The following is a 10,160-nucleotide window of genomic DNA, read 5'->3' on the forward strand; positions in this document are numbered from 1 at the left end:
TGGTAAAGACTGCATCGACGACACCATTAAAGCCAACATCTTTAACACATTTTTTGGCTCAGTATTTGTAAACAGCAATGGATCATGCCCAGCATTTCCTAGCCGAACCACAGATAACTACAGTGATCTAATACATATCGATTTTACAGAAGACAATGTTGAAAAAGCACTACGCAATCTAAAACCATCCCTATCTATTGGACCGGATGGAATATGTGCCTATTTCTTAAAAAAGTTATCCACTGCCATAGCCAAACCTCTAAGCATAATCTTTGAAAAATATTTCAGGACCAGTTCCTTGCCTAACCTATGGTCACAAGCCACAGTCATCCCCATCTTCAAAAAGGGAGACCCTTGCCTAGTTGAAAATTACAGACCAATCTCCTTATGCTGCGTCACCTGTAAAGTCATGGAATCAATTATTAACCAATCCATCATCCTCCACTTAGAGACAAACAACCTACTCTCCAATAAACAATTCAGTTTCAGAAAAAAACTATCCTGTAATCTGCAACTCTTACACTGCAAAAACATATGGACTACACAACTTGATCAGGGCAAAACAATAGATGCAATCTACATAGACTTCTGTAAAGCCTTTGATTCAGTGGTACATGACAAACTACTACTAAAAATAAAATCCTCTGGTATCTCTGGACAACTGCATAACTGGATAGAAGCATTCCTGTCAAACAGACAACAAATGGTCAAAATTGGGAGTGTCCTATCAAATTCTGTACCTGTCAATAGTGGTGTCCCCCAAGGCAGTGTTCTAGGACCAACTCTCTTCATACTCTACATAAATGACCTCTGTGATCATATTAAGAGCAACTGCGTTCTTTTCGCTGATGATGTAAAGCTGTTCAATACCACAGACAATACTGCTACCCTTCAAAAAAGATCTTGACTGTGTATCAGAATGGTCAAACAAATGGCAACTTCAAATCTCAACAAATAAATGCTCTGTCTTACATATTGGCAAAAAAAATCCGAAAATAAAATACAAGCTGAATAGTCAAGATCTTGTTGATGATCCAAGCTCTGTAAAGGACCTTGGAATACTCACCTCTAATGATCTAAGTGCTAGTGCCCACTGCAACTACATAGCCAAAAAGGCATTAAGAGTTGTTAACCTAATCTTACGTAGCTTTTTCTCTGGTAATATCACACTACTAACTAGAGCATACAAAACATTTGCTAGACCAATACTCGAATACAGCTCATCAGTCTGGAACCCACATTACGTATCTGATATTAGCACAATTGAGAAAGTCCAGAAGTAGAATACCTTATGCCACCAGACTTACGCCGTCTTCGGTCTGATTTAAGCATGGTATATAAAATCATACATTGCAATGTCCTACCTGTCAATGAATACTTCAGCTTCAACCATAACAACACAAGAGCACACAACAGATACAAACTCAAGGTTAACCGCACCAAGCTTGATTGCAGGAAATACGACTTCAGCAACAGAGTGGTCAATGTCTGGAATACTCTACCCGACTCTGTAGTTTCTTCCCCAAACCCCAAAAACTTTAACCTTAGACTGTCTACTATTGACCTCACCCCTTTCCTAAGAGGTCTGTAGGGGGCGTGCATAAGCGCACCAACGTGCCTACCGTCCCTGTCCTATTGTTTCTTTTATTTTTCTTTCATTTTTCTTATATGTACTCATTTCATGTATTCATAATTATGTATACACTTTTACTTATTATCTCGTAAACAATTGACAAATAAATAAAATAAATAAAAAAATAAAGCGGTCAAAAAGGGAAGGGAAAAGAAGAGGGAGAAGAGGGAAAGGAAAAGAAATTATAAAGGACAGAATCAGGACATAGAGAAACAGGGAAAACATACAAGACACAGATAATGGGTGAAAACTTAACTGAAAGGGGGATTCTGCAAGGGTATATAAGATAGTATTGTTATATTAGAAATAAAAATGAACTTTGAAAATATGAAACAAGTGTGATTAAAATAATAGATAAAATACTCATTGTAATGTAATGGAATGTTTAATAAATAAATGAAATAAAGAGAATGAGAGAATGAAATTAGGAAAGGAGGGAGACATTTTAATTATTATAAATGTGTTATAAAAATTTAAGTGAAGAGGAATAAGAAAGAAACATGAAAAAATTATGCAAATATTATAAGTGTTCCTCGAAGTATGATATCCTATTGAAAAGGAATGTTAAAGATGTCAAAGATTATAACTAACATTAATGATAGAGCTGAATTGGAATAGAATAGCTCTTTTATTTATCATGTTATATTGAATGTTATAATTGTAAAGGCATAAATTGAAGTTTAAATGAGAGTTGAATGGATAAAAATTAAAAGATACAAAGGTGTCATACTCCAATTAGTAACTACAGGGGAAAATCTTGTTTAATGAGAAAAGAAAATATGAAATTGAAACAGATCAAACAAAAGTATAAATATGATGACTAGAAAGGTACTGAAACTTAGAAAAAGATATACATAATTGAATTTAGAAAAGAATGAGATAATTAAAAGTAAGATTGAGAAAATTAAGGGAAGGGAGAAAATGTTAAAATAGTAATAAGATATGGAATAGAACACAAAGATGAATATGAAATTGAATTTGTGTATGTATGGAGAAATGATAACCCAGGACCATGCTATTCTCAAAAAAAAGAAAGAAAGAAAGAAAGAAAGAAAGAAAGAAAGAAAGAAAGAAAGAAAGAAAGAAAGAAAGAAAGAAAGAAAGAAAGAAATTTTACTTGTATTATGTTTTGTGAAAATTCAAATCAAATTTTTTATTGAGAAAAATGATTTCCCATTGCTTTTTCCCAGAAAATATATATACTTCTCACTTTAGCCATCAAAAATTCCCAGATGGGTCTCAAGTCGAAAATCAGTGTTTCTTTCTCAGCCTTGGCAATTTTTTAAAATGCCTGGACTTCAACACGCTGGCTGGGGAATTCTGGGAAATGAAATCCAGGCATCTTAAAAGTTGTCAGGGTTGAGAAACACTGACCTAAGTAATAATAAGATCAACCCTGCTTATCTTCTGAATTCAACAATCCTAATGTAAGAGCTGGCCCTGTCTAAAGCTTAGCAATTTTTGCCATGTTTTAAAGGAAGGAATTGCATTGAATTTCTTTCTTTCTTTCTTTCTTTCTTTCTTTCTTTCTTTCTTTCTTTCTTTCTTTCTTTCTTTCTTTCTTTCCTTCCTTCCTTCTTCCTTCCTTCCTTCCTTCCTTCCTTCCTTCCTTCCTTCCTTCCTTCCTTCCTTCCTTCCTTCCTTCCTTCCTTCTTTCTTTCTTTCTTTCTTTCTTTCTTTCTTTCTTTCTTTCTTTCTTTCTTTCTTTCTTTCTTTCTTTCTTTCTTTCCATAAATATTCTTGGCACATCTATAGAAGTAGCTTGCCATTGCTAACTTCCTAATGATGCTACTGTATTTTCTTTTAGCTCCAGGTTAGTAGTGACTGAAGGGCTGCTCACAGTTAGAGAGATGGTGTGGGATTTTTTTTTAAGGCAGTTCATAGTTACCTTGTTTCAGTGCCATGTTTGGATTCCTGGAGCATCTTCTGGAGTTGGATTCTCCTTCTACTTCAACAGATCTTGCTGATAGTAGGAGGTCCCAGGAATTGGCTATGACCAAATGGAACAGAACAACAATTCAACTATGCCATGAGAAGGTGTGCTAATAAACCGATGAGAGTTGAAATCTACCTGATCAGGAAGTGTTGCATTATAGCTGCCGATATTCTCTCTGTAGGCTATTTCAAATGATACTTTGCTTGCTTTTTCAGATGCAGTAAATTCAGCAGGATTAATCCCTTTTAAGTTTCAAATGTGTCCCATTTCATACTTGAGAATGAAGAACATTCTTCCTTCCCCTGAAGGAGAAATCTGAATTACCAGAAAGGGTAGCTTTGAATTTATGCAGCTCAGTAACATATTCTTTGAAGATTCTTCTGAAGGGGGCACAGCTGTGGTTATATAAAAATTCATGGAAAGGCACCTGAGTTCCTCCCACATCTATTGGTTCTGTCATTCCCCCCCAACTTTGTAGCCAGCAAAACCTATTCATCATCCTGAGGACAGAATGACGCCCTGTCCAAATACTTTGTATAACCAGGGAGAGATTTCTCTTTTGCTTTATTGAGTTTGTCAGGAAAGATTTTTTCTTGGTTTAAGAAAGGATTTTTTTTTTAAAAAAATACTGTTTCCCTCCCTCTCTGCCCCCTTCCCTTGCTTTTGCATGGTTTCCCAAGGGTGAAGAACTCTGACAGACAAAAATATAGAGTAGTCCTTCCTTCAGCCTTCTAAGTAAGAGGAATGTATTTCTAAACACTTCTGTTATGTTTCACATTAAACACTGATCGCTTCTTAAGGCACGTTTTGCATATTACACAAGAGGGCTTTTCCCCTTCCTTCTTGCCTGTCCTCTTCCTCCACTTTCAAATGTGGCACTTTCTCAAACATCATTTATACTTCTTTCCACTGAAAATTCTTATTTTTTATTTATTTATTTATTTTATTTGTCAAGCGACTAAAAGATAACAGGTATAAGTGTAAACATAGTTACGAATTTATGAAATGGATACATATGAGAAAAATAAAAAGAAACAATAGGACAGGGACGGTAGGCGCGTTGGTGCACTTATGCACGCCCCCTACAGACCTCTTAGGAAAGGGGTAAGGTCAATAGTAGACAGTCTAAGGTTAAAGTTTTTGGGGTTTGGGGAAGAAACGACAGAGTCAGGTAGAGTATTCCAGACATTGACCACTCTGTTGCTGAAGTCGTATTTCCTGCAGTCAAGTTTGGTGAATCAGGTAGAGTTTTCTCCCTTTGTTAATGTTGAGCAATGTTTAAATGATTGTGCTAAGTCTCAGAATGGGAAGAAGCTATGCTGTATACCCTAGGTCTACAGGTGTACCACTCCGTCTGCCACCACCACCACCACTACTACTGCCACATAACGTCAGATTTACCATCCTGAATTGCACAGGTGGGTACCAGAATGTATTGGCCTTTCTCTGGGTCCTGGAAGGTTAAGGAAAAGGATTCCGAGAAATTTGACATCGAAATAACTCATTTCAACAGAAGGGGATATTTGTAGCTCAGGGTTGAAGTGTGAAGTCCTTGGTGCTTTCTGAGCTTGGTTGTTTTCTTGTAGACCTTTCATTAACAAACTAGCTGGTGGAAGTTTGCCTACATGTTCTGATGTTGTCTACCTTCCTGGAGATGCTGAGATCCTAGAAAACGTGCAGAGAAGAGTAACAAAGATGATAAATGGTCTGGAGGCTAAATTGTATGATGAACAGTTGAGAGAGCTCGTATGTCTAACCTAGTTCCCTTATCCATTGAAGAGAAGGATTGGGGGGAATATGATAACTGTCTTCAAGTACTTGAGGAGCTATCACAGAGAAGAGGGCATTGATTTATTCTCTAAAGCAACAGTGGGTAGGACAAGACGTAATGGGTAGAAGCTTGTTAAAGAAAGACCCAACCTAGAAGTTAGGAAAATTTCTGGACAGCAAGAACAATTAATCAATGGACTTAATGAACAATGAATCAATTTCCAGACTTGTGGGTGCTTTCTGAGGTTTTTTTTTTTTTTAAATGCCTGGATAATCATTTGACCAGGATGGTATGAGGTCTTCTGGCAGGGGATTGGACTAGAACTCCTGTGAGATCCCTTTCAGCCCTATGTTTGTGTATTCCAACTTGGTCTGCAAGAAAAACAACCAAACTCAGAGAACATCAAGCATTTTGCAAATAACTCATCCTTTAGTTAAATTGAGAGGGTTGAATTTGAATAAATTGCACATAAATCCTACTGACATCTGTGTAAATTTAAATTGGGCCTAAATGAATGCTTATGCTGCTTTCCAGGAGAAACAGCACCAATAGCATACCTGATGAAATTACTGAGGCGACATGAATGAAAAGGCTACTGGATTTCCTTTCATATGTTTTTCTGGAGTTTTTAATCCAGATATAAACCATTAGAGAAAACACCAAGTGTATCAGACAGTAAGAAAAACACCCTGATGTTTTCTGACAAGGAGATTCATCACAGGGTGACTAATACTTCTTAAAATGAGATTATAACTGAAAGGGAGACAAGGGGACATATTTTTGATGAGCATCAACTTTTCTTTGTCGGTTAATCGTTAGGACAGAACATAAAAATGACAGGCTGAAGTTGTCATATAGTGTGTTGATCTTACCCCAGGGTGTCAATAATTCCACAATTACCTCAGGAATGTTTCACCTCAAGGCCTTTTGCTAGTGTTAGCAATCCTGATGATACAGTAATAGCCAAAAAGCTTTATACTGTATAGATATTATTAGATCCCTGATGGACCCCACTAGCTAGCCTTTCTTTTGTAAATAATCATCTCACAGCATGATAACTTCTTCCAGCTAGCCCAGCTGTTTATTTGATTGCATGTTTTTGCCTTCAAGAAACCTATCATCCATAGTGTTTCCTGAAACATGTAACAAGGAGAGCTGGAAGATGAGATAGTATTATCAACAACATAAAATAAAACGTTAACATCCTCAGTTTATCCTCAGTAAATGGTCTCAGTCAAAGAGGAATAAATCGACCATTGGAAACATGTAAATATCAGTTTAAAAAATCTTTTGTAAAAATGGTCTGTAGCTTTCAGGAACTTGCCCAATTGTCTTGTCAACTGTGTTATTAAATTCATTTGAAGTCAGTATATGGAAGCTTCATTCTGCTTAAATAATTATGATCTAGGTGTTGAAGTTTGGACAGTATTACAACTGTTTTAAAGCAAGCATTGGGATGCCAGAGTTTTGTTTCCCTTTTCCCCATTCTTCAAATTATAAAATAATGATGAGACAGTCACATGAATTTGCCTGCTATCTTTTCATTTCCTTAGGCTACAGGTGGCACCAGTATACAAGCTGTTTGAAAGAAGATTTTGGATGGGAAAATACATATTTGTATAGATTTAACCTGGAAATAAGGAGTGAGAACAATCAACCAATGGAACAGCTTTGCCTTTGGAAGTTGTGGGAGCGCCATCACTTGAGTCTTTCAAGAAGAGATTGGACTCCCATCTGTCAGAAATGGTGTAGGGTACGCTTGGGCAAGGAGTTGGATTAGATGACCTACAAGGTCCAACTCTGATTATATGTTATCTGTTAGATCCCTTTCTCCAGCTAACTTAAATTACTATATGATTTATTATTATATTGACTGTCTCATACTTTGTATTTAAGCATATTTATACTTCCAAATTCAAAATCCTTTCAGTTTGTTAGTTTTCTCCTCCTCAGATTCCAGGTGCTGGGTACGCAGTAGCTGAACTGATTAGATAATTAGTTGGGGAAAAATGTCCAATTAAGACTGATCATTTTTGTGCTCTCATCCTGATTTCATTATCTGATTGTCTTCATTATTACCAAAACATTCATCAAGCAGCTTTAGACAAGTGTTTTTTTTTTATAAAATCAGTTTACTGCATGCTGCCCTTTTTAATAAATAAATAAATCTTCTAAATCGTGATACACAATTTAGTTGCTCAGTTGCTTGCTATATTTTGGGTTGTTTATTTCTTTGCTCTTAAAAAAAACATGTTGAAGTTCTGGTTGAAACTTAAAGACACTTCCACATGTAATGGTTCTTAGGTATCATTCATCAAACAGGAAGTATTGGAAGTTTCCCTTCACATTTAAGAGAGGACCTGGATGAAGGTCCTTCATTGAAAGACTGGAGATGTAGTTAATAGAAACTTTGTTAGTAACAAATAGATAGCACGAGACAATGAGAAAGGGAATATCTGTGGAAATTCTCAGACATCCAGGTTTTTCCTTGAAGATGTTTTGCTCCTCATCCAAGAAGCTTCTTCAGTTCTGAAGCTTCTTGGTTGAAACCAGTGGTGGGATTCAAATTTGTTTACTACCGTCTGTGGGCATGACAGGGGAAGGACACTGTAAAATCTCCAATCAGAGGTGGTATTTGCTGATTCTCTGAACTACTCAAAATTTCCTCTACCAGTTCTCCAGAATTGGTCAGAACCTGCTGAATACCACCTCTGATTGAGATGTGTAACATCTTCAAGGAAAAACAAAGTACAGTTGCCTTTTGAAAAAGCATCTTTGGGAGAAAAGGGACAGTAAAATGAATGAGCAGAAAATAGCAATTACCACAGGCACGGTAAAACTGTACTGCCGTTGGAGTCCACCTACGTGTAGAAAACCTTCTGCCTGGTTCAAAATATACTTCTGGCACCCCCATGGAGACATCTGCTGGTGTTTCCCTTTCTTAGCTAATTTTTTCTATAGATCTCTGTCTCTGTCTCTGTCTCTGTCTGTCTCTCCCTCTCTCCCCCCCCTCCCTCCCTCTTTCTCTTTTGCAGAGCAAAGCAGTTTCACGAAAGCAGATCAAACAAATGCTAAACTCTGCCGAATAACTGGAGAAACAGTCAAGGATTCCTATCAACACCCTTTAGTTTCAAAAACCTTAATTCCTTCTGTCCCATCCCATCAAAGTATAAACTTTGTGTGTGTGTGTGTGTGTGTGTGTGTGTTTAACTGGAGGCAAGTGAACTTGGTTTTGCAATGCCTCAGGGTAGATGCAGCAAGACTCATTCATTTCTAAAACATTTCTAAAAAAAATATTTGGCAGCAGCGCTATTCTGAAATTATTTATGGTTCCTTCAACATTATTTTAATAACAGTGTATTTAATAAAGCTGTATTGATCAAAGTCATGTGATATATCCAAACTCCAGCCTCATTAATCTTTTTTTCCCCTTGCACATCCATAATTCCATTATCATCTGGTGAGTAAGCTACCAAATCTCCTTTTCTCTCAAATTTCTTTCAAAACCACTTTTCTCCTTTCAGACTGTCATCAGCTCCCAGTAGACTACAATATGCATTCCTGCAATATGCATTCAATATGCATTTAGTGGCTTCAATTGCTATTTCCCTCCTGAAATTTTAAAACTTTAACTCTCTTGCTTCCTTTTTAGGGATGGTGACGGGGTCCGCCATTGGCTTCTGGTCCCCCATTGACTGCTTGGACAAGTCCCTGCAGTTTTCCTGGCAAGATTTCAGAAGTTGCTTGCCATTGCCTCCTTCCTAAGGCTGAGAAACAGTGATTGCCCCAAGAGCCTGCGGTTGGCTTTGTGCCTAAGGCAGGATTAGAATTCACAGTCACCCAGCTTCTATTCTGGTGCCTTACAGCCACTACACCAAACAGATTCTCCTCTTGTTTCCCAGAGAGTGCAAACATTAGGGTATTCCTGGCAAAGATTTAGAGAGTTTTGTATCAGATGTTGAAACTCCAAGTTGGAAGATACTTTCCTTGCTATTAGGGAAGAATGTTGCATTTTCCCAAGTAAATCTGGAGATAAAATGACCATACCAAAGCCACAATATTTGCTGGGAATACTTAGGAGCTAACTGGACAATAACTTGAAAGGTCTCTATCTTTCCAGCCATATTCCAGGAAGAGTACAGAGAAGAACAATAAATATGATTTGGGGACTGGAGGCTAAAACATATGAAGAGCAGTTGCTGGAACTGGGTATGTCTAGTTTAATGAAAAGAAGGACTAGGGGTGACATGATAGCAGGGTTCCAATGTCTAAGGGACTGACACAAAGAAGAGGGAGTCAACTTATTCTCCAAAGCACCTGAAGGCAGGAGAAGAAGCAATGGATGGAAACCAATCAAGGAGAGAACCAACCTAGAACTAAGGAGAAAATGTCTGACAGTGAGAACAATAAGGCAGTGGGATGGTTTTCCTCCAGAAACTGTGGGCGTTCATGACTGGAAGTTTTCAAGAAGAGATTGGACGGCCATTTGTTCAGAATAGTATATAGGTTCTCCTGCCTGAGCCTCGAAATGGACCTCCAAGGTCCTTCCAATTCTGTTATTCTGCTTTTCTTGAAAGTAGGATATTAATAGAACAGTTCCAATATTTAGGCATTTGAAATGTGTCATCAATATGTGTGAATAATAAGCTCAAATGTTTTTTTCGCTCTCTTTTTTTAACCAATTAAGTAATTCAACCATTTTCCAATGAGAAACAGTTTGCCAGGGGAGAATGCTGTTTAGGGTTGAGGCAAAATGCTGGAGGGAAAAAGTTTGTATTGGACAAAGTCACTCTGGTACCTGGACATGCCAGTATTACAAA

This window comes from Pseudonaja textilis, chromosome 4, assembly GCF_049901715.1.
Source record: "Pseudonaja textilis isolate UNSWEBS1 chromosome 4, rPseTex1.2, whole genome shotgun sequence".
Lineage (NCBI taxonomy): Eukaryota > Metazoa > Chordata > Lepidosauria > Squamata > Elapidae > Pseudonaja > Pseudonaja textilis.